The sequence below is a fragment of the Equus caballus genome, chromosome 5 (assembly GCF_041296265.1).
Source record: "Equus caballus isolate H_3958 breed thoroughbred chromosome 5, TB-T2T, whole genome shotgun sequence".
NCBI classification, from domain to species: Eukaryota; Metazoa; Chordata; class Mammalia; order Perissodactyla; family Equidae; genus Equus; species Equus caballus.
The window spans coordinates 26856374-26882552 of NC_091688.1; the positions used below are offsets into that span (position 1 = coordinate 26856374).

At 38.4% G+C, this 26179-nt stretch overlaps 1 long non-coding RNA gene across 2 annotated transcripts in view; it reads right to left on the bottom strand.

The window, feature by feature from the left end:
• Positions 1-799: 799 nt before the first annotated feature.
• LOC111773388 (uncharacterized) overlaps positions 800-26179 on the bottom strand; it is a 51377-nt gene continuing 25997 nt past the window's right edge. Inside the window, exon 3 of one of the 2 annotated variants that reach the window (XR_011439411.1) lies at positions 800-917. This is a non-coding gene — a long non-coding RNA (uncharacterized lncRNA). Of the gene's footprint in view, positions 918-8568; positions 8706-26179 lie in introns of those variants that run through there. The other variant, XR_011439410.1, reaches the window with a different exon arrangement.

Below are 26179 nucleotides of genomic sequence, written 5' to 3' on the forward strand. Positions count from 1 at the left end.
CTCTTTTGCATTTAGAAACGTTTCTTGGGACAGTCTGGTTTGAGAAACTAGAACTTTCCACATCTTCTTTCATTGCCCAAGTTCAGAAACATCAAATCAGAAGGCAGCTATACTTTGGCAGTTCCAACACTAATTGTGTTTCCCAATGTTTACACAGAGAGGTTAAATCCTAAACATGCTCAGGACAGGGAAAATGAAAAGGAGGCTGTGGTGTGAGTTAATCGGGTTGGCTGGAGACATGATCTGGATTACAAGGGTAATTTTTCAGCCTTACATTTCATGTGCAGGAATAGACACAGTTGAGATAAAATTGGATGTTAAAGATACTTTAAATGGCTGTTGAGCCTGACCACACGCCTAGTACTGTGCTAAGATTTTTATGGTCATAAATTCTACCCCTACAACAGCTCTAGAATGTATATCTATTGTATCCCCATTGAACAGTGACGAAACCAGGGCTCAGAGTAGTTACACAGCAATGAAGTAATGAGGCCAAAACTGGTACTCCTATCTTTCTGGCTATAGACCAAACTTTTAGCTACTTCCGCTGCCTCTTTGAAAGTGTGAACCCAGCCCACCCCCTCAGGATGCAAGTGACCTATGGGGCAGGAGTATCCAGGCAGTTTACCTCGGAGTGCCCTACCAAATCCATGATCCTCAGGCCATGTCACTGCAGACATCAGACCACTTTCTTCTCGAGCCCCCAGGCCAACAGACGTTGTTCATTTACCGCACTCTGCACCCCTCTGCTTCCTGTGAGCCTGCCCCCTTCCCCAAGTCTGCAAAGATGTTTCCTGACCCTTCAGAAGGCTTGGAGGTGTCAGGGACTTTTGCATTTAGAAAGGCTTCTTGGGACACCTCACCCAACAGCGATGCTGAGAATTGTCTTCTTTCTTGGTCTCCTCCTCACATGGGATCTGGGAAGGAAAGAATACAGTGTTCCTTTAAACAGAAAAAGCAAAAGCTATAAAAGAAAAAGAAATGGCATTTGCCTAGCATAGAGGATGGATCATTTAGAGGCCATTGCTTTAAAGTATAGGGAGTCTATTAGGCCAGGCTCGTGGACATTTTTTTCTCCCTCTTGCCCATGCAGGTCCTAGAATCCTCTGTTGTATCTCTAAAGCAAATGTCAGGGAGGCTGTTGCTCTCCCCTCCACAACCAGCCATCAAAGCAGGTAGTGAAGCACTAAGGCTTTGAATTAGCTCTTGGCTTCTGTCTGCATCTTCTCCGAAATTCCCTTTATTGACAACCTAAATGTATTAAGACTTTGGAGGTGAGACAAAACAAAATCCTGGTGAGAACGAGGAGCCTGCCTTGTACTTGGTGGGAATGCTGGCTCAGCCACCACCCAGATTGTCTCCAAATCTACCTGCAAAAAGCATCTGGTTCTGCTCAGAGCCCTGCTTGGTTTCATGCTCCTGCCTCTGCTGTTGCCACTGTTCCTCCTCCTTTTACTTCTCTTATTGAGGTATAATTCAATTTTTGGTGTACTGTTCAACAGTTTGACAGTTGCATAACCACCGCCACAATCAAGATAATGAACATTTCCATGACAACAAAAAATTCCCCCATGTCCCTTTGTAATCAACCCATCCTCCCACCTCAGGCCCACCAGCCACTGATCTCTTTTCTGTCCCTATAGGTTTGCCTTTTCCAGAATGTCAGATAATTAGAATTACACGGTATGTAGCTTTTAAATTTTTACTTCTTTCTCTTAGCATAATGCATTTGAGATTCATCCATATTGTTGCATGAGTCAGTAGTTTATTCCTTTTTTTTGCTGAATAGTAGACCGTTGTATGGATGTACCATAGTTTTTTCATTCACCAGATGGAGGATGCTCGGCTTGTTTCAAGTTTAAGGGGATTATTAATAAAGCTGCTATAGACATTCACAGACAGGTTTTTGTGTTAATGTAAGTTTTCGTTTTTCTTAGGTAAATACCTAAGAGTGGGATCGCTGGCTCATATAGTAAGAGTATGTTTACTTTTATAAGAAGCTGCAAGACTGTTTTCCACACTAGCTGCATCAGTTTGCATTCCCACCCGCAATCCCTGTGAGCCCCAGTTGCTCTGCATCCTCACTGGCACTTGAAATTGTCAGGGTTTTCCCCTTTGTATATTTCAATTATTCTGTAGTTGTATGGTGATATCTCAATTGTGGTTTTCACTTGCATTTTCCCTAATGACTAATGATGTTAAGCATCTTATTTGCCATCTGCATAGCTTGCTGGTGAAGTGTCTTTTCAAAATCTTTTACCCATTTTTTTATTGGGTAGTTTTTTTTCTTATTATTGAGTTTGGAAAGCTTTCATATATTCTGGATTCAGAGCCTTTGTGTTTTGCAAATATTTTCTCCTATTCTGAGGCTTATCGTTTCATTCTTTTAACAGTATCCCTTGAAGAACAGAGGTGTTCAATTTTTATGAGGTCCAATTTATCAATGTTTTCTTTCATAGATCATGCTTTTGATGCTATATCTAAAGAATCTTTGCCTAGCCCAAGGTCACAAAGATTTTCTCCTATGTTTCTTCTAGAAGTTTTATAGTTTTAAATTATATGTCTAAGTATATGGTTCCTTCTGAGTTTAATGCTTCTTTTTTTTGATTGAGGTAGCGTTGGTTTATAACATATAAATTTCAGGTGTACATCATTATATTTCAACTTCTGTATAGACTGCATCATGTTCACCACCAAAAGTCTAGTTGTTATCTGTCACAATACACATATGCCCCTTTGCCCCTTTCATCCTCTTCCCGCCCCTCTACCCCTCTGGTAACCAACAACCTGTTCTCTGTATCTGTAAGTTTGTTTGTTTTTTTATCTTCCACATATGATTGAAATCATACTTCTTTGTTTTTCTGCAGAAGATTAGCCCTGAGCTAACATCTGCCACCAATCCTCCTCTTTTTTGCTGAGGAAGACTGACCCTGAGCTAAGATCCGTGCCCATTTTCCTTTACTTTATTGTGGGACACCTGCCACAGCATGGTTTGACATGCAGTGCATATGTCCACATCTGGGATCTGAACTGGCAAACGTCGGGCCACCAAAGCAGAATGTGAGAACTTAACCACTGTGCGACTGGGCCGGCCCCTGAGTGAAATCATACTTCTTTTTTTTAATTGGCGATCTTTTAAGGACAGAAAGGCCAAAGGCAGGAAGGAAGACAGATCTGACTTAACCACTATAAGGAGTTGGTCTTAGGACCATAGGAAGCCACCGCCATGATGTAGTGGTTAAACCTTAGGCTCTAACATCAAATGCCTTGAGTTCTAATCAGTTTTCCACAGCTAAGTGGTAACATAGGGTGATTACTTATACCTTCTGATCCTCAATTACATGAGTTATTAATCAGCAAAGCTAAAATTAGAACCAGGACTATAGCACTGAGCTCTATCACAAAGACTGGTTCTGAGTGAGGAAGACAAGAACTCTTAGTTTCAGAACCCATTCTCAACAGTCGAGAAAGGTGGCCAGAGTGGCTTACCACTAAATACTAGAAAAAGCAACGAGGTTATAAGACCAAGCAACTTGGATAGCCCATACTGCCTGTGGCTGACTTTCTGCCTGGGCTCTGACTGCTTCCCCTGGATCTGAGTTAATCCAGACCATTGGCTCTTTTCGGTTCTTCTTGGCGCTTGAATACACTCACTCACTTAGATGTGCCACCGCTTCATCTGCTCTCCACCTTCCCAGCTCTCCATCTCTCCACCTTTGTTTTCAAGGAACGCCTATCAGCTTTTGTCTGGACACTCTCTTCCAACAAAGATACACACACCATAATCCACAAGGGGAGATTTACAAATTCACAGGTAGATATGATTGAAAATGTGCATCTTGCATCTTCCCAGCCTCTAGGCAGGCCTATCCTAAAATCCTCTGGGAAAGAGATACCCAACTATTTAGATGACAGGCAATGTGGCGTGGTTGGTGGGGGTGGGAGCATATGGGGTTTTGGACTTGAATTTGGGTTAAGATCATAATTCTGGTGCTTAATGTGCTACCCTTGGCAAAGCACTTAATCACTTAGCCTAAGTTTCTCAGTCTCAATGTGAAGAATATTAGATTTTTTGGTTGGTTTTGTGAACCTTAAATGATATAGTAACTGCACGTGAAATACTTAACGCATTGTGGCAACTTTCATGATTATAATGATGAAGTTCACTCAGCCTTCTTCAAGCACTGTTTCCAGGATTCACAACCCTCATTCGAGGAACTTCTTTCTCCTTTCTAATCAAAATGCCCCATGCTGCTGGCCCAGCTCATTTCTGATGATCCCATCCAGTCAATGGCCCTCAGACTATCAGATAGGAGTTGAGAACATCCTAATGGCTTTTGAATTCTCTGAAAAGTACATGTGTATGTATAGTGCAATCCACTTGTGAAGAACTTGTAGCAGATCAATTACTGTAAATGCCCTAAACAGTTTCAATTGATTACCATGTGTGATCTGAAGTTCTGACTAATAGAGGCTTTGTTTAAAAAGAGAAGGAAAACATAGCTGTCTATTCCTGCCAATATCCTGAATTATGAGGCTGCAAAAAGGTCTTTACTGGCAACTCCCTGCATCCCGTTACCTGTTACTTCCAAATCAGGTCTCTACTTGGGTGAATACATCTCCTCTTTGTTGGGCTGTTTGGAGAAAATCAGCTGGGATCATCTTGTTCCAGCATAAATTTTCCCCATGTTGCCTAGGCTGAAAGTGCTATTTTGTATTCCTGGGTGAGGGGCTATCTTGTGTATCTTAATCCTCTGCAGCCCTGGTGACACACCACATCTCTTTGGGGCTTAGCTTTGAATTCCCTTGACTTTGAGGTTATAAACATCAATCCTTCCTCTGTGTTGCTTTACCTTCATTTCTGGAGCACTCGTGTGTATATCTAACCCCTGCGTGCACATGAGTATTCATTTGCCTGGAAGTCTTAAAAATGCTAATGGAAAATTGGGTTAGATTCTACAGTCCAGACTCTGACCTCAAATATTAATCATGCCTGGGTAGCCATGGGGAGGCATGGCCATAGTAGAGAGCAGGCATAGCTTGCCCTGAAGCACTGCAAGGCAAACAAATCGAAATCAAACCCCGATTTGAAAACATTTCACTCACCAGCAGGCTGTTCATTTTTCTCAGGTGTACATCTTGTTTTCGATTAGACAGAAGCAGTGATCTGATCAACTTTTCGATTGAACAAGAAGCAAAACAAGGCACGGCCAATTCACATCATGTTTCTTGAATAATTTTTGATAGAAATTTACTTCTCTCAATTCCATTCTTGTTTATTCAACATGATCTCAAAGATGCTTTTCCTGTTTTCCCCTTCTCCACCTTTACCTATCTTCTCCTCCAAATTCTTTCCCCCTGGAACACTTATGTGCTGAAGAATTATTTAAAGATTGGATCCCAAGTTCAACACTCCAGAGAGTTCCCTCTTATTAACTCCGGACAGTCCCTGGCCAGAGGTCTCAAAGGAGTCTCTCTGGAGTGCACCTTCTCTCTCCCAAGGCATCCACATGGGTGCTTTGAGTCAGGCTAGCATCAGTCAGCCCCTGGCTTGGGAGAAACAGTCACAATCGAGTCACTCTACCCTGGGAGCCTGGGCAGACACAGTTCCCCATCTCCTTGATGACCTGGCTCTTGTCCGTTCATTAAGCCCCTTCATTATGTCAAGTCCTGTGCTGGGTACTTTCACTTGTGATTCTTATAACCATCATGTGACTTAGTTAATAAGACTATCCCCATTCTATGCATAAAGATGATCCAACTAAGAAGAAATAGAGTCAGAATTTGAATCCAGGCTTTGTGACTCCAAAGCCTACCTTTTCTCCTCTGCATCTCACCGCCTTTAAATTACCATCCAATTTTCTTCCAGGAAAATATGGCTTTATACACAGGGCAAGGTTCCCTTCACTGGGGACAGAGATGACCTTACAGGCCAATTGGTACAAAACCTTAAATTAACAAATGGAAAAACTGAAGCCCCAAGGGTCTATGTGACTTACCTGAGGTCACACATTTATTGAGTGGGCAGAGCTGGGACTCGTGTTTGTGTCTTGCTGATTCTAAGTATTGCACTATATTGCATACACCGTACTGGATACCCTGCCCAGTCAAGGGGATGAAGAGACACAGGTTCAAAATCAAAGGAATAAAGCCAAATGCATGGTACTCTCTCCTGGAGGGAGCTGCTGCTCTGTACAGATACAGAGATTGTCAGGTCCTAATAGATCTCTTGCCAGTCATATGGTCTCTCCACCACTTCTTAAACTCTTTATGGTTTATTTTGTCTCTTTACTGCCTAATTTGAGATTCTTTTGTCAGGAATATGGAGAAGAAACAAAACAAGAAAATATCCACAACTGCCATGCAAAATACAAACAACTCGGAGCTTTTCTTTAGCATTTTCTTAGATTTCTATTAAATATGCCTCTTGCAATTTTTGGAAGAGCCTTTTCCGTTTTATCTGGAGTGACTTGGTCTAGTTGTCTCAAAACAAGATTGAAGTAACTCAGAAACACAGCATTCCAGGCCCAAGCCATTTCTACTGTTATTTGAGGATTAGAAGGAGAGACAGTAGAGTGAACTGTATTGGAGGGAGATATTTCCATCTCTTCAACAATGTGTTTTTGAGAACAAATTCCCTATTAACGCAGTGAACTACAGACCAGTAAATGAGATAAGATTTGGATTTGGAACTTTCTCGTTGGTGTTCCCATAACCATCTAATGATTGTCCCTTCCCACAGTCTGTCTTCCAAAGGTACCTACACATCAAAATACATAAAAGAAAAAGAAGCATTTCTTAGAATTAAAGTGAGTTTTCATTCTGGAGAAACATCTCCAGGAAGGACAATGAGAAGCATGTAGGTGTCGCCCTAGTCCCCCGGACCTGCCTCTATGCAATTCTCACCTGACTTTGTAGGGAAATGGACTAAATCCATGCCACAAATATATTGAATTAGATTGGCAAGGACTTTGTAATTGTCAGCTCCAACCCTTGATCCACTAGTAGGTCAGCCTTCACCCCAGTTCAGCTATGGGATATCTCCAGGGCGATACATATTCATTATTCATTTAACAAATCCAAACACTGTCCCATTAGGTGTTGGGATATAACAGTAGGCAAAATTGACAAGAAATCCCTGCCCACTTTATTAGATAAATAAGGAGATAAAAATAATAGGTCAAGTGATGATGAACATCATGAGGAAATAAAATGGTGAAGGAAGGTCCAATGTGGTCAATGGAGGAAGAAGATACCATGGACTGGCACCAGGCTAAGGTCTGTCTACCTGTTTGTGCTCCTCTTCATTGATTGCCATCTTTTCCAGAGTTCTCTTTGCCTTGGCCAGCTGCATCTCACTCAGCCCAGAGATCTCCTTCTCTAAGGGGACTTCACTGAGCTCAGCTGTGTCTACACTCCTGGACCCAGGTGTCCAACTGCTCCTCAGCTTACTTCCTTCTTGCTGGTGTCCATTTCCTTGCTCTTGTTTCCAACATCTCTCACTCTGCTCCAACCCTTGAGCTCTCCTACATGGTCCTTCACATGAGTTTTTCTGGTTTCCAGTTGTCTTGACTTTGTCTGCTATTTCCTGCCCCAAGCCCTTATCTCTTGAACTTGATGGTCCCCAAACCCCTTAGGGAAGGATTTCCCTTTACTCTGTTTTTTCCACTCTCCAATAGGAAAACTCCAGCAAAAGTGACTGGTGCTCACAAAAGCTTGCTCTGGCATCTGTCTCCAGTATCTAATGGAAAAGATTATTTCCAATTATCTTAAAGCAAAGAAATAATCACTTCCTATGCATACACATACAGGTGGTGCTTTAATTAAGTCCTCATCTGAAAAACTACGAGCCTGCCTTGGACAAAGCCACCACAATGCTTTGTTGCCCCACAAATTGAAATTCATTCATAGAACGATATTCCCAGCTGCCCTGTTTTTTCAGCTGTATGCCTAATATGCTCTGTGTTTCTTTAAGTCCTTCCCCTCAACAATATCTTGCTGTAGCAGGGGTCCCTGGGTTAATTATACCTTCCCACACTTAAAATAATTTCCTTTCTTAATCCACTTAAAATATGTGTCCTTTAGAATCAGAACGCTGGTCTCCCCCATCTGGAGACGTCATATAACTAGATGCCTAAATGGCTTTTCAGATGAACTAATTACTTCACAGCTATCTCTGCCAGAGCAGCCTCCTTCATTCTCTCATCAGAGCCATGGCTGTTGCTCACTGACACCACTGCCCTGATGACCCAGCTATGCCTGTCCCTTTGGCTATGGAGCTGCCCTTCCCAGACAAGCCATCTACCCGACTCCTGGTACACATAGATTTTTGAGGTATCAGCTTTGGATCGCTTCCAATGAGGTACCAATATCTACCCTACTTCTCCAGGTAAGGAAACCTACCCTGTGACAGTTATTGTTGAAATTTAATAATATATTATGTAAACTTCAAATTAGTACATATTTCTTCCTTGTCTTTTAATAAACATTATATTTTACATGAAAGTTAAATTGAAGAATTCCCAGATGAATAGTCAGTCCTGAATACATATGGATTCAGCTACCAACCTTCGTTTCAAAAGAAAGTTGACAATGGCTCAAATGTTTGCCCTGGCTTCTGCACAAAGCATATCTCCAATGCTTGTGGCAGCACGTATTCTCATGTTTAAACAGGAGATTTGAAGTAAACAAGGATAGCACAGTGACTGGACAAGCAAAGAAAGAGAATTTGAGTCATTTCAGTTTTGTTATTCTATGTGACCACTTGGAGTATTTGTTTGTGTTTAATATTTAAAAGCATGAAACAGTGTAAACTGTGAGGGATAATATTTTTGCTGGTAAGTGCAAATTTTACTTTGTACATGAAATATCTTACTGAATTTGAACAACTTCAAAACTGAAATTTATTCATTTTAATAGTAACTTTTAAAACTAAAATATGAATTAAGATAGCTTTATTAAAATTAAATATTAGACAGCTGTATACATTAAATATTATTATATCAGACTATGATCAAAGTTCAAACTATTAGGTAGATATAAAAGTGTAGAATAAATAATTGTGCTTTTCTTGTCCGGTAGGAACATGGAGGAACTAGAAGTAATGACAGTATTCATTCATAAGTATTCTGAATTTTGTAAAGAAATTTGAAGTGGAGAATCAACATAAAATGACATTGACCTAGTGAAACTCAACAAAGAACAATCCAAGAAAAAATCCAGAGAAGGGATAAGGAATCAACATCTATATCTGTTTGGAAATATGTGGTGCCTTCTACATCATATATAGCTTCTTTTCATGATTGTCACTGAAAATTATTTTATCATATGGTGGAGAGGGTGCTAAAAAATTATACGTTCCAGATGTCAGAAATGCCAGTACACCACAGATTCACTGTTGCTCTAACTTGCATTTCCCTAATTAGCGTGAAACTGAGTATATTTTCACATCTATTGGTCATTCAAGTTTCTTCTTTTATAAAATGCCTACTGAATCCTGTGCCTATTTTCCTATTTGATTTTAATATGTATTTATACAAATTCTTTGTATATTGTTAATGTTAATCCTTTCATTCTCAGATACCTGTCTCTATCTCCAAATTCCCAGATCATGCACCAATATCTTGGGAGATTCTGTAAGGCTATCTTTTAGTTGATAATTTTCAAATTTATCATGCTGTGGAATTTGCACCCTAGGACAGCAATTCCTCAGTAGTCTGAATTTCATATTTCTTGGTAAATTGCTTCTTTAATTTTTATGTAACGAGCTTACTTATTTTAAATAATACTTTTTTTGAGACCATTTTTTATGTTATTAATATCAATATACCAGGACTTCTACTTCTAACCAAGATGGAATAACAATGATTGGATTTACCTTCCTTCCTGAAGAAAAAAAAAATGAAGCAATAATTTTCAAAATGCTAGACAGCAGATAATGAAGAATAGTGATCCCTGATAGATGGGAAACAAATGAAGTGAGAAATTGGTCCAGTTTACTGACTTCAGAGTTTCCAGGATGTGATGTAGGGAGAAAGAACTCAGGTAGAGTTTGGCAGACTCTCTAAACCACAAGTCAGGGTGAGAATAAAAATAAAAATGGGACAAATTTTTTTGAATAATACAATAATAGGTTTAGATCTAATTATATCAATAGTTACATTAAATGTGAGTGGTGTAAACACCCTAATTTAAAGGCAGAAATTGTCAGATCAGATTAAAAAATAGAACTATAAGGTGCCTACAGAAATCCACTTTTAAAATGAAGATATAATATGTACAGAGTAAAAGAATGCAAAAAGATGTACCATGCCAATACTAGTCAAAAGAGTCTGCTTTATTAACATAAGGAAAAGTAGATTTCAGAGCAAAGGATGTTAACCAGGATAAAGAAGTTCATTTCATAATGATTCACAATTCATCAAGAGACCCTAATGGTTCTCTCAACAGAGTTTCAAACTACATGAAGCAAAAAAAAAAACAGTAGAACTACAAAGAGAAATAGACAAATTCACAAATTTACTAAGAGATGTCAACAACTCTCCTTCAATGATTGATAGAAAAAGCAGTCCAAAAATCAGTAGGGATAAAGGAGATTGGAACAGCATTACCAACGAACATGACCTAATTGACATTTGTGGAATATTCTACCCAAAACAGAAGAATACATTTTTTCTATTTGTTCTTTGTTTTTTAGTCTCTTTTTTTCTGCCTTCTTTTGGATTAATTTAGCATTTTTTTATTATTCTATTTCATCTCCTTTGTTGGTTTTTTAAATAAAACTCTGTTTTGTTATCCTGCTATAGAGTTTACAATATACATCTTTAATTTATCACAATATACTTTCGAGTAATATTTTACCACTTCACATATAATGTAAGAACCTTACAATAATTTACTTCTGTTTCTCCCTTCCTGACTTTTGTACTGTTGTTGTATGTAGAAGAGCATTTACCAAGATAAATTACAATCTGGGCCATAAAATACATGTCAGTAGCATTAAAAGGATACAAATCATACAAAGTATGTTCTCTAACTAAAATGGAATTACATTAGAAATCAATAACAGAAAGCTTTCTATATAATTCTCAAATATTTGGAATTTAACACATCTGAATTACCTATGGGTCAAGAAGAAATCAAAAGGGAAAAATACTTTGAATTGAGTGAAAATGAATGCACAATATATCAAAATTTATAGCATTCCAGTAAAATAATACTTAGGGGAAAATTTATAACACTAATTGCCTACATGAGAAAATAAGAAAGGTCTCAAATGAATGGCTTCAGCCTCCAACTTGAAAACTAGAAAAAGAGCAAATTAAATCCAAAGTAAGCTGAAGAAAGTAAATAATAAAGATCAGAGCTGAAATGGACAAAATAAAAATTGGAAAAACAGTAGAAGAAATATCAATGAAACCAAAGGCTGGTTCTTTGAGATCAGTAAAAAATGACAAAATTCTAGCTAGACAGATAAAGAAAAAAGAAAGAAACTACCAATGTTTAAAATGACAGAGGTAACACGACTGCAGATCCTTAAGATATTAAAATGACTATTAGGGAATATTATGAACACCTCAGTGCCAATAAATTCAATGACCTAGACTAAATGTACAAATCCCTTGAAAGATACAAATTACTGAATCTCACCAAGAAAAAACAGATAATCTGAATAACCCTGTATCTATGAAAGAAATTGAACTTGTTATGAAAACCTTCCTAGGATGGGAAAGGAAGGAAAGAAAGGAAAGAGGAAAGGGAGAATAGAGAAAGAAAAAGAGAGAGAGGAAGGAAGGAAGGAAGAGAGGAAATGAGAGAGAAAGACTTTAGGCTCAGATGACTTCACTGTAAATTCTATTAAATATTTAAGAAAGAAGTAGCATGAATTCTAGAAAAAACTTTGCAGAAAATTGAAGATTCCAACACCTTCTATGAGGGCAGCCTTAATCTGATACCGAAATGAGACAAACATATCACGAGGAAATGAAAATACAGTCATGCGCCACAGAACAACATTGCGGTCAACAATGAACTGCATATGTGATGGTGGTCCCATAAGATTAGTACCGTATAGCCTAGGTATAGGAGGCTACACCATCTAGGTTTGAGTAAGTACGCTTTATGATGTTCATACGACAAAATCACCTAATGACGCATTTCTGAGAACATATCCTTCTCATTAAACAACACGTGCCTGTACCGACCAATATCCCTCATGAATATAAATGCAGAAATTCTAAACAATATTCTAGCAAATCAAATCCAGCAATGTATTAAAAAGACAGATACTAGATCACAACAAATTATACTTTATTCTACGAATGTAAGGTCAGTTTAACATTTTAAAATCAATCAGTGTACTTCACCATATTAAGAAACTAAAAAAGACAACTCATATGATCGTCACAATGACACAGAAAAAGCATTTGATAAAACCCAACTGCCATTCCAAAACAAGAAATGAAAACCTCTCATCCAACCAGAAATGGAAGGGACTTCCTCAACCTGAGAAACAGCATCTATAAAAATCCAATAGTTAACAACATATATAATGGCATAAGACTGAGTGCCTTTCCCCTATGGTCTGGAACAAAGCAAGGATGTCAGCTTTCAGCACCTCTATTCAACATCATACTTTAGGTTCTAGCCAGTGCAATCAGGCAAGAAAAGAAATACACATATACACACACATCCAAATTAGAAAGAAGGGAGGGATTATTTACAGATGTGAACAACTATGTAGAAAAATCAGATTGACTCTACACAAAAGCTACTAGAACTAATAATTTATCAAAGTTGCAAGATATGCAATCAACATAAGAAAGTAAATTATGTTTATACATGCAAATAAATTGTATTTGTATAGGAACAAATGATCAGAAATTGAAATTTAAAAAACAATACCATGTATAATAGCATCACAGAATATGAAACACTTAGTGATAAATCTGACAAAAGATGCAAAAAACTTGAACACTGAAAACTATAAAACATAGCTGAGATAAATTGAAGAAGACCTAAATAAATGGAGAGACACACTTGTTCATGGGTTGGAGCACTCAATCTTGTTAAGATGTCAGTTCTGTCCAAATCAATCTATAGATTCAATGCAATCCCAATCAAAATTCCAGCAAGGCTTTTGCAGAAATTGACCTGCTGCTTCTAAAATGTAAAGGACCTAAAATAGTCAAAGCACTTTGAGAAGAAACAAAGTTGGAGGACTATTACTATCTGTACTAGTTTCCTCTTGGAGCTGTAAACAAATTACTTTGTGACATAAAATAATAAACAAACTTTGTGACATAAAATAATAAAATCTGATTATCTTACACTTCTGGAAGTCAGAAGTATAAATTAAGTGATATAGGGCTAAAATTAAAGTGTAGGCAGTGCTGTTTTCCTCCTGGAGGCTCCAGGGGAAAATCCATTCCCTTGTCTTTTCTGGTTTCTGGAGGATGCCTGCATTCCTTGGCTAATGGCTCTTTTGTCCATCACTTCAATCTCTGCTCCCATTGTCCTTCTTCTGATTTTTGATCCTTTTGCCTCCTTCTTATAAGTATCCTTCTTATAAGTATCTTATAAGTATCTTATAAGTGATTACATTGGGCCCAACCAGAAGATCCAGGATAAATCTCCTCACCCCAACTCCTTAACTTAATCACATCTAAAAAGTTGTTTTTACCATATAAGGTAATATATTCCCAGGTTCTGAGGATCGGGATGCAGACTTCTTTACGGGGCCGTTATTCAGTCTTCCATACTAACTGATTTCTAAACTTATTTATTTTAACACCACAATGTAGTATTGCTTGTCAAGATAGATAGCTCAATGGACCAGAATAGAGTCCAGACATAGATCCACACATAAGTAAACAACCAATTTTTGACAAAGATGCAAAAGCAATTCAGTGGTCAGAGTATAGGCTTCTCAAGGAACGATGTTGGGACAATTGGATAACCATATGCAAAACAACAACAACAACAACAAACTTTGATTCGTATCTTGCACTAGGTATAAAAATTACACCTAAATGTAAAATATAAAACTTCTAGAAGAAAGTATAGGGGAAAAAACTGTTAAGCAAAGATGTGTCAAATATGCCCCAAAAACATGGTCCATAAAGAAAAGAAAATTGATAAACTGGTCTTCATCAAATGTATAAAAATCTGCTCTGAAAAAAGACACAGTTAAGAGAATGAAAAGACAAGCCACAGGCTCGGAGAAAATATTTGCAAAACATGAAGGACTTGTATCCAAAATATGTAAGAACTCTCAAAACTCAAAAATAATAAAAAACGATTCAACTGAAAATTCAACAAAGGATTTGAACATTTTACCAAAGAAAAATAGGTGGTAAATAAGCACATGAAAAGATACTCAACATTATTAGTCTGTAGGAAAATGCAAATTAAACCACAATAGGATACCACTACCCACTTATTAGAATGAGTAAAATTAAATAAATGGCCATACCAAGTGTTGGCAAGGATATGGAGGAACTGGAACTTTCACACACTGCTATTGGGAATGTAAATGGTGCGGGTATTTTAGAAAATAGTTTTTCCATTTCTTAAAATGTTAAACATTCAGCTACCTATGTCCCAGCCATTCCATTGCTAGGCAATTTACCCAAAATAATGAATGAAAGTATAGGTCCATACAAAAACTTGTAATAAATATTCTTAGCAGCTTTATTTGTAACAGCTAAAAACTGGAAACAACTCAAATACCCATTCACTGGTGAATGACTAGACAAATTGTGCTATATCTTACACTGGAATACTATTCAGCAATAAAAATGAATGACTTTTTCAAGGATAGTGTTTGAATCTCGAAAGTAATTATGTGGAGTGAAAGACGCCAGAAAAAAAAAAAAGCATGTATTATATACTTAGAATTTATAGAAAAATTCAAGAAAAATACAGACTAACCTATAGTGACAAAAAGTAGATCAATGGTTGCCAGGGGGTGGAGCGGCTGAGGAGAGGCGTTACGATGGGGCAAAAGGAAACTTATGGGGTTCGCTATCTTGATTGAGGTGATGGTTTAAATTTTGACATATGTCAAAATGTATCAAATTATATACATTACATAGGTGCAGTTTATTGTATATTAATTACATCGCAATAAAGCTGTTTAAAACATTGTTACAGCTTTCCTTTGATAAGCATTTTGCCTAAATATTTTTCCTCCTTTACTTTCAGTTTCTGTCTCATGAGTCTTAGATATGTCGCCTGTAAAGAGCGCATACCTGGATTTCTTTTTATTCCCAAAAAATCTGTCTTTAACCAGGAGCATTTGATTGATGTATGTGTGTTATTGTTACTGATTTGATGTATTTCTATTATCTTATCTTGGGCTTTCAAATTACCATGCTTTTTCATCTGTTCTTTTACCGTCCTTTCCTGTCTTTTTTCTAGGGTTCTTTAGTCTTTTGTATTCTATCCCTTTTCTTAGTCATTATCAATTCTGTTCCTCTTTGTATAGTTATTACCCTTATTAGAAGAAGGAAAAAAAAACGCCCAATGCAGAGAATTGAGTTAATAGTAAATCTTGTTTTATGGCATCACATCACCATTAGTTCATTCAAGGCTCTTTCACTCTTTTATGTATAGATGTATGATGCATATATGTTTGTATTCATGATCCCCATTCTCATTTCATTATCCACTCCCACTGTCCTACGTGATGTGTATTATTTTATGTGTTCTTGTAAAAGGTGAATAATTATTGTGCATGTGTTTACAACTTACATGAGTGATACTGTGCTAGACTTTATTCTGTATTCTACATTTTTCCCCAGGACTATGTTTTAAAGTCTATCCATGTGACTATCTGTGCCTTTGGTTTGTTTCTTCTCACACCCCTGCTAACACTTAGAATTACCCAGCGTTTTAATATTTGCCTATCTGATGTACGTAAAGTGATATATTACTGTATTAATTTTCATTTATCTAATTAGTAATCACTATATCTTCTGTCAATTATCTGTTTACATCTTTGATCCAATTTCTCTTGAGTTTCAATATGTTTCTAGTGGATTTATAGGCATTTCCTATATATTTTAGATATTAACTCCTTGACATTTTTTTCATGATCAATCATCTATCTATTTCACATGTGGTCTCCTTCCTCAAATAGGAATTCTTAAGATCTGTGTAACCAAACCCATCAAATTTTGACTTCATAAATCTTACCCTAAAAAAAATTTTTTTTAGAGAGAATTAATATCTTTAATTTTTTTATTGCGATAACATTGGTTTATAACATTACATAAATTTCAGGCGTACATCATTATATTTCAATTCCTGATTCCTGTGTAGATTACATGATATTCACCAGCCAAAGACTAATTACAATCCATCACCACACGCATGTCCCTAATCACCCCCTTTGCCCGCCTCCTTTCCCCCTTCCCTCTGGTAACCACCAATCCAATCTCTGTCTCTATGTGATTGGTTGCTGTTGTTTTTATCTTCTACTTATGAGTGAGATCATACGGTATTTGGCTTTCTCCCTCTGACTTAGTTCACTTAGCATAATACCCTCGAGGTCCATCCATGTTGTCACAAATGGCCAGATTTCATCGTTTCTTATGCCTGAGTACTATCACCTTTAAAATTTTAATAGCTTTTAACAATCCCTAGGTCATGAAGATAATTATAATTAAATTAATTGTTTTACCTTTCACCTGTAAATTTTTAATTAACCTGGAAGTCCTCATTGTTATGTTTTTAGTTAGGGATCAGTTTTATTCTTCTTCATGCATGAGCCAGGATTGCCAACAACATTACCCTCATGGCTTCTACTACTGTCTATCAAGTTTCCATGTGTACTTGGGTCTATTCGATTCTATTTGGCTTTTCTTGCAGTGGTGCCATACTGACGTTATTGATGTAGCTTTGTAGGATGCTTACACGATAGCTTGTAAGGAAAATCTCTTCTTACTTTTCAAAGTTGACTTAGCTATTCGTGAAACTTATTCACATAAATTTCCAAATAAATTTATCTAATTCCTTAAAAAACGCAGCTGGAATTTTTATGGAAATTGAATCGAATTTATAAATTGTTAGAATCAATATACTTATAAGGTTTTCACCACATCTCATTTAAGAGTATAAAAGCTTTCCGCGTTTTTTCAGCTCTTTCTATGTCCTTTAATATAGTTCTGTTTTCTTCATCAAAATCTTGTGTATTCATTGTTAATTCCCTGATATTTTATTGTTTTTGTCACTCTTGTGAGTGGTATTTTATTTTTAACATTTTTCTAGACATACTTTTATGAGCTGATCTTTTATGAGCAATCTTGTTTTATATTCATTTTAATTACAAAATTTTGTCCATTAATTTTGTGCATTTTCTATATAGACAATCATCTTGTCTGTGAATAATGACAGTTTTACTACTTCCTTTCTAATTCTTTAACTCCTATTTCTTTTCTTTCCATATAGCATCAGCCAGGACCATTAGTAATAGCAGTCATCCAAGAATCCCAGATCTCAAAGGAAATGTTTTGTCTAAAAATTCTCCATTAAATATAATGTTTGCTTGTTACACTTTGTCAAGTTAGGAAGTTTTCTTTTATTCTTAGTTTGCTAGAGTTTTTATTATACATGTGGGTGACTTTCTGTATCAGATAAGATAATAAGCATTTTGAAGACACTATTTCCTTGTCTTCCAGCATCAATATCATTAGCATTTCTTTGATACCATCAATATCATTATCATTTCTTTGTAGGTAATCTGAAATTCTTTCTACTTGGTTTTAAGAGTTTTGGCTTTATCTTCTGAAATTCCCCTCCAATGTACCTAGATACAAGATGTTTAATTTATTCACTTTGTTTTCTGAATTTTTCTTCAATCTGCAGACTCCCATATTTATTCAGGTCTGGAAATTTCTCCCTGATTATTACATCTCCACCATTCTTTTCTTCTGGAATTTCTGTTACCCAGATTTTATACCATCTCAATTACTCGTCCTTATATCTCTTGTTCATATTTTTCATCTCTTTCTCTCTCTGTGAATCACTGTGCCAATTTCTTTAGCTGTGTGTTCAAGCTTATTAATGCAACATTGTTCTAATGCTAGATTAATTGCTATGACCAGCTTATGTACTAACTACTGAAAGTTCCTTTAAGTCCCCATATTTGATTTCCCGTACACAGAAACAGGAGACTGTGGAAACTTGGCTCATCTGTGCACAGCCACGGGGGACTTGCTAAATCTGGAAAACGCTTTAGGGGAAATTGAGAATCAATTGAAGGAGCAACACAATGAAAGAGAGCTTTAAGTAAAACAAATGTCAAGTTTCCTCTGATTCCTGACAAGTAGGACACAAATGACCCCATTAAAATGTACTTGGAGGACAATTTAGCCCTGAGAATTTGTACACCTGCTTTAAAAATTCATCCAAAAATATTCCTTTTAGAAAAGAATTTGCTTTTTTACCTTTTTATCTCAAGTCAGACTCAACAGTTCTCATGGTTTTGCAAAGCCCTAAATGATTTATACTTTTAGTCTAGGTCCTTCTGACTGAAAGCCACAAATGGGCCAGCACACTTAAATTGTAGTCTATTTCTCTTTGTAAAATCATTGCAGGTCCCCACAAAACACGTGGCAAAGTAGACACCTGGTACCATGAACTGGGATTAGAATGAGCACCTGGAGAAAATTATACTCTTCCCCCAAAATGGTAGCAAAACAGGGAAGTGGGGGTTCCTGACCGGCTGCTTATCAGTAACAAAAAGTTATGTAAAATCACTTTTGTGCAAATTTGGTAAATATTTATTGTGAAAAAAAACTCTGAAAAATAAAATCCTTAGGAAATCTGCTAAAATTCTTCTGATATCTCAAAATAAAATCAGTGTAAAACGCTACTCAAGGATTCAAAATAATTTTACCATTCACAAAATTATGCAAATATGATGCATACTTATCAAAATATGAAATTAAATTTGAAATACCTTTTTGGAAAATTGATTTAAATTACCTCAAAAATTACCATATGTGAAAGAAATACTTTTATAAAATGAGATGTTTAAGAAGATACAAAGAGGCTTTTTAAAAGAGTTGAATATTAGGCAAACTAGATAATTTGAGTATCAAGAGAACTGGTTTTAGCCATATTGCTTTTAGGCAAAGTGATCATCAGTCAATTTCAACAAAAAGAAAGTAATATCGTTTTAAACTACAAATATTGGTCTTTAGTTTTTTTAATGCGTAATGGAGGTCAACATATGATATACATGAGTAGTATGTGGAGAGGTAGATGATTAAACTATCAGCCCAAAGAGAAGAGGGGTCCCTCAACTGCACTAGATAAGGGCAGAATTAGGAAGATTCAAAAGTTTTCATTGATCTAAGTGAAGATATAGAAGGAAAAAGTAAAGTTTGGGACAAAGTATCAGAGAACTCAGGATGAATGTCTAATGGGATAACAGGAAAGCTAAAAGGATCTAAGATAGGAAACCCCAAGGGTAAAGGCAGAGCCCATCAGGATACCCTGGATCAGAGACAGGAGACAGAGGTGGGAATGGAGTCATCATTGATGAGATGCAAAGAACAGACACTAGAGAGGAGGCAGAGCAAGTCCAGAGGTCCTAGAGCTAAAACCAGCTGCCTTTAGCTATTCTGGTAGGCAATGTGCCTGCAAATTTAGTATGCCTTTGACTAGAAGTTAAAAATGGTGGTCCCTCTGACCAGAAGAGATATCTTAAGTGGAATGATCTGATGATGATGATGATTATGCGATGGGTAGGCTGGCTCAGAGAGGGCAGATCAGATGCCCTAAATGCCTTAAAGGAAGACTTTTGAGCTAATGGACGGTGGTAAAGGAGAGCACCTGGAGTAAACTGTAATAATCCTTCAATTATTGAAATTATACATAATAAAAATAATTTTGATTACTTTGATTTGTTGATGAAGTAGAGTTCTGTGTGGTAAGGACAAGGAGGAGGGAGAAGTTTCTACTCAAGGGGCAGGTGGCCATCGGCATAGTCTGAGTTGGAGAAACCTCCCCATTTGTACTCTTGGTGCTAGCTGCAGTGATTCAGGAAGCAAGCCTCTAGATGCTGTGTAACCAGTGAGTAATCTGTGCTCCTTATGGGAGCTTTTCCTGTATCCATCCCCTTGCTCTCTCCCCTGCCCTACTCTCACCCCAGCCTGGCTTTGGTGGCCTTCCTCTGAGCATCCATAGCACCCTGCCCTTGTCTGTCTTAGAACACACCTACGTGTAGTGATCACTTTATTTCTTTTTCTCCTTTACTACACTCTGAGCTTCTGCAGGAAAGGGAACCCTTGTCTCATCTTTGTGTCCCTGATACCTAGACCAGTGTTCATCATACAGAAAACGATGAGTGAGTGAAGAGATATGAGAAGCTGGATGGATAAATGAATGGATAGAGGAAAAACTCACACAGACACACACAGACACACACACACACACACACACACACACACACAGCCAGGCTTACAGACTCACAGACTCCCTCTGTGCTCCTCTGATGCTTATCCCTGGGTCAGACCTCTCTGCTCAGTCGAACATAATCCTATGAGAGGTTGCCTTCAGCTGTCAACAGTTCCAGCTGATCCTCTCTTTAACTGTCGTATTTAATATCAACTGTGCAAATTTGGAGCATCGTCTAAGATTCCATCCCCATCTCTGGCATCTGTCTCCAACCTTCCAGCCTCTCCTCTTTGGTTGTTGTTCAGCGTCTCCTCCCCATTAAGAGGAGGGCAACAGCAACTTGCTTTCTTGCCATGTTTACTTCATGGCTTTGCCCAATATCAATTTGTCATTTTTATTGTATTTCTTCTCTCTGCATTCATCTTTGGATGAGGCCTTGTCCTTAGTATTTGGTTTCAGAAAAGAGAACAGGATGCCTCGTGGAGCTAGGAATTTATGCCACTGGTTCCTCATGAACACAGTTATATAGGAAATAGAACATTCGCATACCCATCAGGGACTGTGGAAATTTAAAACTAGACAGTGAGTTTACATTCCTCAATGCATTTTCAAAAGCATTGCTTCATTTGAGTCTCACAAGGGTAATTTAGGGTAGCCATCATCCTCTGAAAATACATCAAGATTTTGAAAAGAGCTGTTGGGTCTTATTTTGTGTTTGAGCTCTTCGTATGTATTCCTATGACTGTGACCACATCACTTCTTACCCCAAGCCTCTCCCCTGCCACCACTCTTACATAGAGATAAATAACACCTACCACTTTCCTATCTTCTAGGTTAGAACAAGTATATATAATGGTACATGCCTAACTACCTCACACAGTTTTGATAAGGCTTAAATAAGACAGTATAGATGAGTTTTTGAAGTCATGAAGCATTATAAAATCAGAAGCAATCAGGATTGTCACTGCTAAAGCATTACTATTTTATGTAATATATTGCCAAATTCTAGGGAATGTGGACTTTTTTTTTCTTTTTTTTTTTTTTTTTGCTGATGAAGTTCAGCCCTGAGCCAACAATATCTGTTGTCAATCTTCTTCTTTTTTTGCTTGAGGAAGATTGTCCCTGAGCTAACATCTGTTCAAGTCTCCTCTATTTTGTATGTGGGTCACCACCACAGTACAGCTGAGGAGTGGTGTAGGTCCACACCCAGGATCTGAACCCACAAACCCTGGCTGCCAAAGTGGAGCACGCCAAACTTAACCACTAGGCCATGGGACCAGCCCTGGGATGGAGACAATTCTTGATGATCAGAACTGAAGTCTCCTAATTCCCATTCCAGGGCTTTTTGCTCCCCACCATGCTGCCTAAACTAGCACTGATAAAGGGCCCTATGGCACCCCTTCATGTCAGGGCATGGGTGATAAAAATGTAATCCTCCCAGCCCCTTCCAGCTTTCCTGTTTCTGGGTGGAGGAGCTGGGCTTCCTTCACCAAGGAGAGCATCAAGCTAAGTTTTTCTCCATCCCAGGGACTCATGGAAGAGGTGTTTGGCTTGAGCTAGAGAGAAAGAAGTAGGACACCTCTCTGAACACCTGTGACCTGTCAAACTAGTTGCTATACAGCAAGCACTGAGATCTGTTAAATGGGGCAGTAAGAAAATTCACATTTGCTTCTTTTGTTTTCTTTTTGCCTTTCCATGGACTCTCAGTCATGGCTCCAAGACCTGGGCAATTTTCTGATTCATCGAATGATTCAACTCTCTTAAAAGCACTTCAGCTTACCAACAGATTTCCTTTCTGGCAAATACTTCAGGGATTACTATCTGGGAGCTTTCTCTTATCCTGCATTTGTAATTTTTTCACCGGGGCTAACGGTTTTTTAAATGCATTTACGTATTAGGCCACAATTGGCCTGAGATCCACAGTGAGAAGCAAGCTGTGCCCGCGTAAATGGATTGCAAGAGGAGAGCGACCTCAGAGAGTAGCAGTGAGGTTAAAGACACTCCTGAACAAACAGAATGAAATTATATTTTCTTGATTCCAAAGTAACTTGATGGAAACATCTGAGCCTCAAATCCAATTGCTTTCACCAGGATAGTGATGAAACTGGCTCTGTTGATAAAAGCCAGCACATCTCCCTCCCTAATTGCATCAGCTTGACCCTCTCTTCTGATTAAATGCTTATAATTTTTCTCCCAGCATGTAATTTTTTAATTATAATATGTTTGAAGAACATCAAAATTATTTGGCTTTTTGCAGGGTGATTGTTGATAGCAGAGTCAATTCGTTTCTTCTCTGATGTGCTGAGCACCCAGTGGGTGCCTGAGAAATAGTAATTGATGATAGCGGCAGGGATGTCCCTGTGGATGGGTGATGGGCTCACGGGCAGTTAGGCGGGGGGAGGAGAAGGCTCCTGACTCACTGGGTGCTGAATTCCTACCTCCCCTTGCATTGGGGATGGTATAAAAGAGAGGAAAGAGACCCTGGATTATGGACTCATGCTCTTGTTTACCGTAGCGAAATTTCGGTTCAAAGCCTCCAGTTAGTTCAGTTGGTTTTCCCTGGGTTTGGGGATGGTGTGTAGCAACTTTTAAGAGAGAGATTCTGTTTAGGAAATAATTACTTGTCACAGTTAAAATAATCTTAAACCAGGTAAAATATATTATTTTTGGACAAAAAAGCAAACAAAAAACCACCTAGATTTCTGGAATGATCGGATGAGAGGAATAGAAAAGAAAAGATAGATTTAGGAAAAAAAAGTCTTCACAAGGAGTACAAAATGGGATCAGGTTTTCATCTCCAAATTTCAGTGTAATGTGGATAAATGGATGGTGTCAAAAGAACTGTTCTCAAATTCCGCTTCACCACTCACCAGGTTGGTAACCTTGAATGGTGTACTTACCCTCTCTAAACCTTGCTTTCTTCATCTATGATAGTGATAACAATGTACCTACCACGTGCGTGGAGATGTTTACATGAAGTCATATCTGTAATAGAGCGTAACACACGACTCCGCACACTGAAAGTGCTTGGTGATGGTTAACAGTAGTTATTGTATCAAGAAGTTTCTGAATCAGCACCAAGGGGCAGCCCTCTTCCTGTGACAACCGTAAACACACTTTAAATTCACAGCTGTCGGGACCTCTGTGAGTCTGTCCTTTCTGGAAGCAGGTGGCTGGACAAGCTGGACTCTGGGGACTCCATCTGAGGAGCCATTGGTCTGTCCCTCTGAAGGCATGGTCCTCTGGCTCCGTTACCCGCTTGTCTGATCTGGGTGTTTTTTTGTTTGTGTTTTTTGTTTTTCCTGGAGTCAGCCGTGCGACCCTCAGACCTGAAAAGGATACCGAATTGCCAATTCAATTTACCTAAAACTGGTGGAGCCTGAAAGCCTGGCCTGCATTGACATACAGCTAATCTAATACAAATTGATTTTGGTTTAAAATCCGAAGTCAAGAAATTGCTGTGGATTTTTCCAAAACACAAAGGACCCTGCTTTGCTACAACTGCAAAGCCTCTGACTTAGGCTTCCTGGGTCCGAGTCCTTGAAGTCCTACTTGTGGTCCCTGTAGCTGGGGCTACTATCCTCATTCCCTCACATCCCGCCCCCCCTCCCCCTGTGCCCACCCTCCACAAACGCCAACATTAGTAGAATTTAAGGAGCTCCAGCCCCTCATGCTGCAGCTCCCCACTCAGTAATCCTTGGTGCCAGTTCAGTTCTATTCTTGAAGCCAAAGTGTGATCACTCTGACTTATTTCTGAAGTTCCATAACCAGGTCCTGCTGTCTTGGTTGGTTGCGCTATCCCTGAGTGTGAGCCTTCATCACAAGTAATTTGTGACTCTGTTCCTCTAGAAGTGAGAATCTGCCCTGTTTGGAGCTTCCATTTTCATCAACAGGGGCTGACTTCCTGAATTCTGGGGCAGGGCTCAGAAACCTACGACTCAGGATCCTTCCCTATTGCCAGCTGCCTGCCTGCTGATCTGCTCGCTTGCTTTTCCTCCACATCCTGATGTGGGACTCTTCCTTGTCCATAACTCATGCCAGACTTTACAGACACCAGCCTCTTACCCAGACCAGCACTGGTAATCTGTCTACAAAGAACTCTCCAAAAGCACTTTTAACGAGCTAGCCACAAATCAATTTTAAGCTGGATTTCTGGATATGAAGGAATGGATGGGATTCAGACGTGACCAATTAGGGGCACATGGCAAGAAAGTTCACCATGTCACATGCTTGCAACAAATTAGAAGTCATATTCTGTCTTCTGTCCACGATGTGTACAAATGAGGCAAAATGATAATACTTAGTGATAGGATGATTAAATGAGATAATGTCACATAATTGTCACTTAACACAGGTTGACTGTATTATGAGTTTTTAGAAGTCCTGAATCAGCAGAAGAAACGGGCCAACTGAACATGGTCAGAACCTAGGAGAACCAGCAAACTGAGGTAGTACCAGCCCCAGGGGAAGGACACATCCAGCTACAGTCTCAGTCAGAAGTCCAGTCCAGTAGACCGCACTCTTTACCTGGAAACTATGGCAACAGCCAGCCATCATCAGGCTGCATATGGAGATCTAAACAAGCAGACAGGTAGACAGGAAGTCAGCAAGGGGATGATTGACAGGTCTTGAGTCTGAGAAAGGGATAAGGATTTCAGTCCCTAATTGTGTGGAATAGTCATTCTTAAATTCTAATGTGTGTAAGAATTACATGGAGTGCTAATTAAAAATGGAGATTCTCTGTCATGATCTACAGAGTCTTGAATCATTACGTCTGTGACAGAACATTTCTAACAAGTCCTCTAGATGATTCTGATGTGGATGGCTTGAGGACCACTCTTGAGGAAACTTGAAGGTAGAGAGACAGACAAGAGCAAAGCAGTCCCTAGAACAAGAGGAACCAAGTCACTCAGAAAGGTCACCAGAGGAAGGCTCGGGTCCAAGGATTCAGTTAGCACAACTGCCATGTTAGGAGACTGAGCCTCAAGAAACAAGGCAAATCCACCCATCCTCTGACTATCAGGGGAGTCAAGCCACTCTGGAGGGAGTAAGGTAGAGCTGAGAAAAAATATGAGTCAAATGTACATGAAAAAAAAATTTCTAAGCTCAAGAAAAATAATGATTATTTTGCCCAAGAACCTGATGTCATTTGCCTCTTGCTCTCGTGCATTTATTCAGGTGGACATTCATTTATTCATTTATGTATTGAGTGCATCATGATTCCTGCCTCTATTGCTCCATCTATGACCCCACTCCTGAATCTAAGAACTACATCTAAAAATCCTTTTAAGAACTTGATAAATACAAAGTCTAATTTATCATCTTCCTTATCATCTCCAAATTAACTTTCCCTCCTAAATTCCTAGTCTTCAAAGGATCAAGAAAGAAAATGAGAATCTCTTTTTGTATCTGTATGCCATGGGCTAGAATACCAAGAAGTTTATCTATATTTGCTACCATCAGTGGTAGAGGATCAAGGGTTTTCTGGCTATTTCACACACCTTGAAACAGAGGCTCAAAGAGGACATGTGGTCAGCATAGATACGTGGAGGTCTGAGCCCTGCAGTCCTGTCCCAGCTTAAGGTTCTTTCTGTTTGATCCCCTACTGGTGAACTGAGTATCCATGATGTGGTTTGGAAATGGAAATTGCAAAGTTAGCTACAAGGGCCAATCTATCTAGTGGATCGTTTGATTCAAGAGACATAAGGAAAGGCTCCGTCTCTCAAAGTCATCTCCAACAACAGCTTGATGCAGCGCCTCAAATTCCACCCTT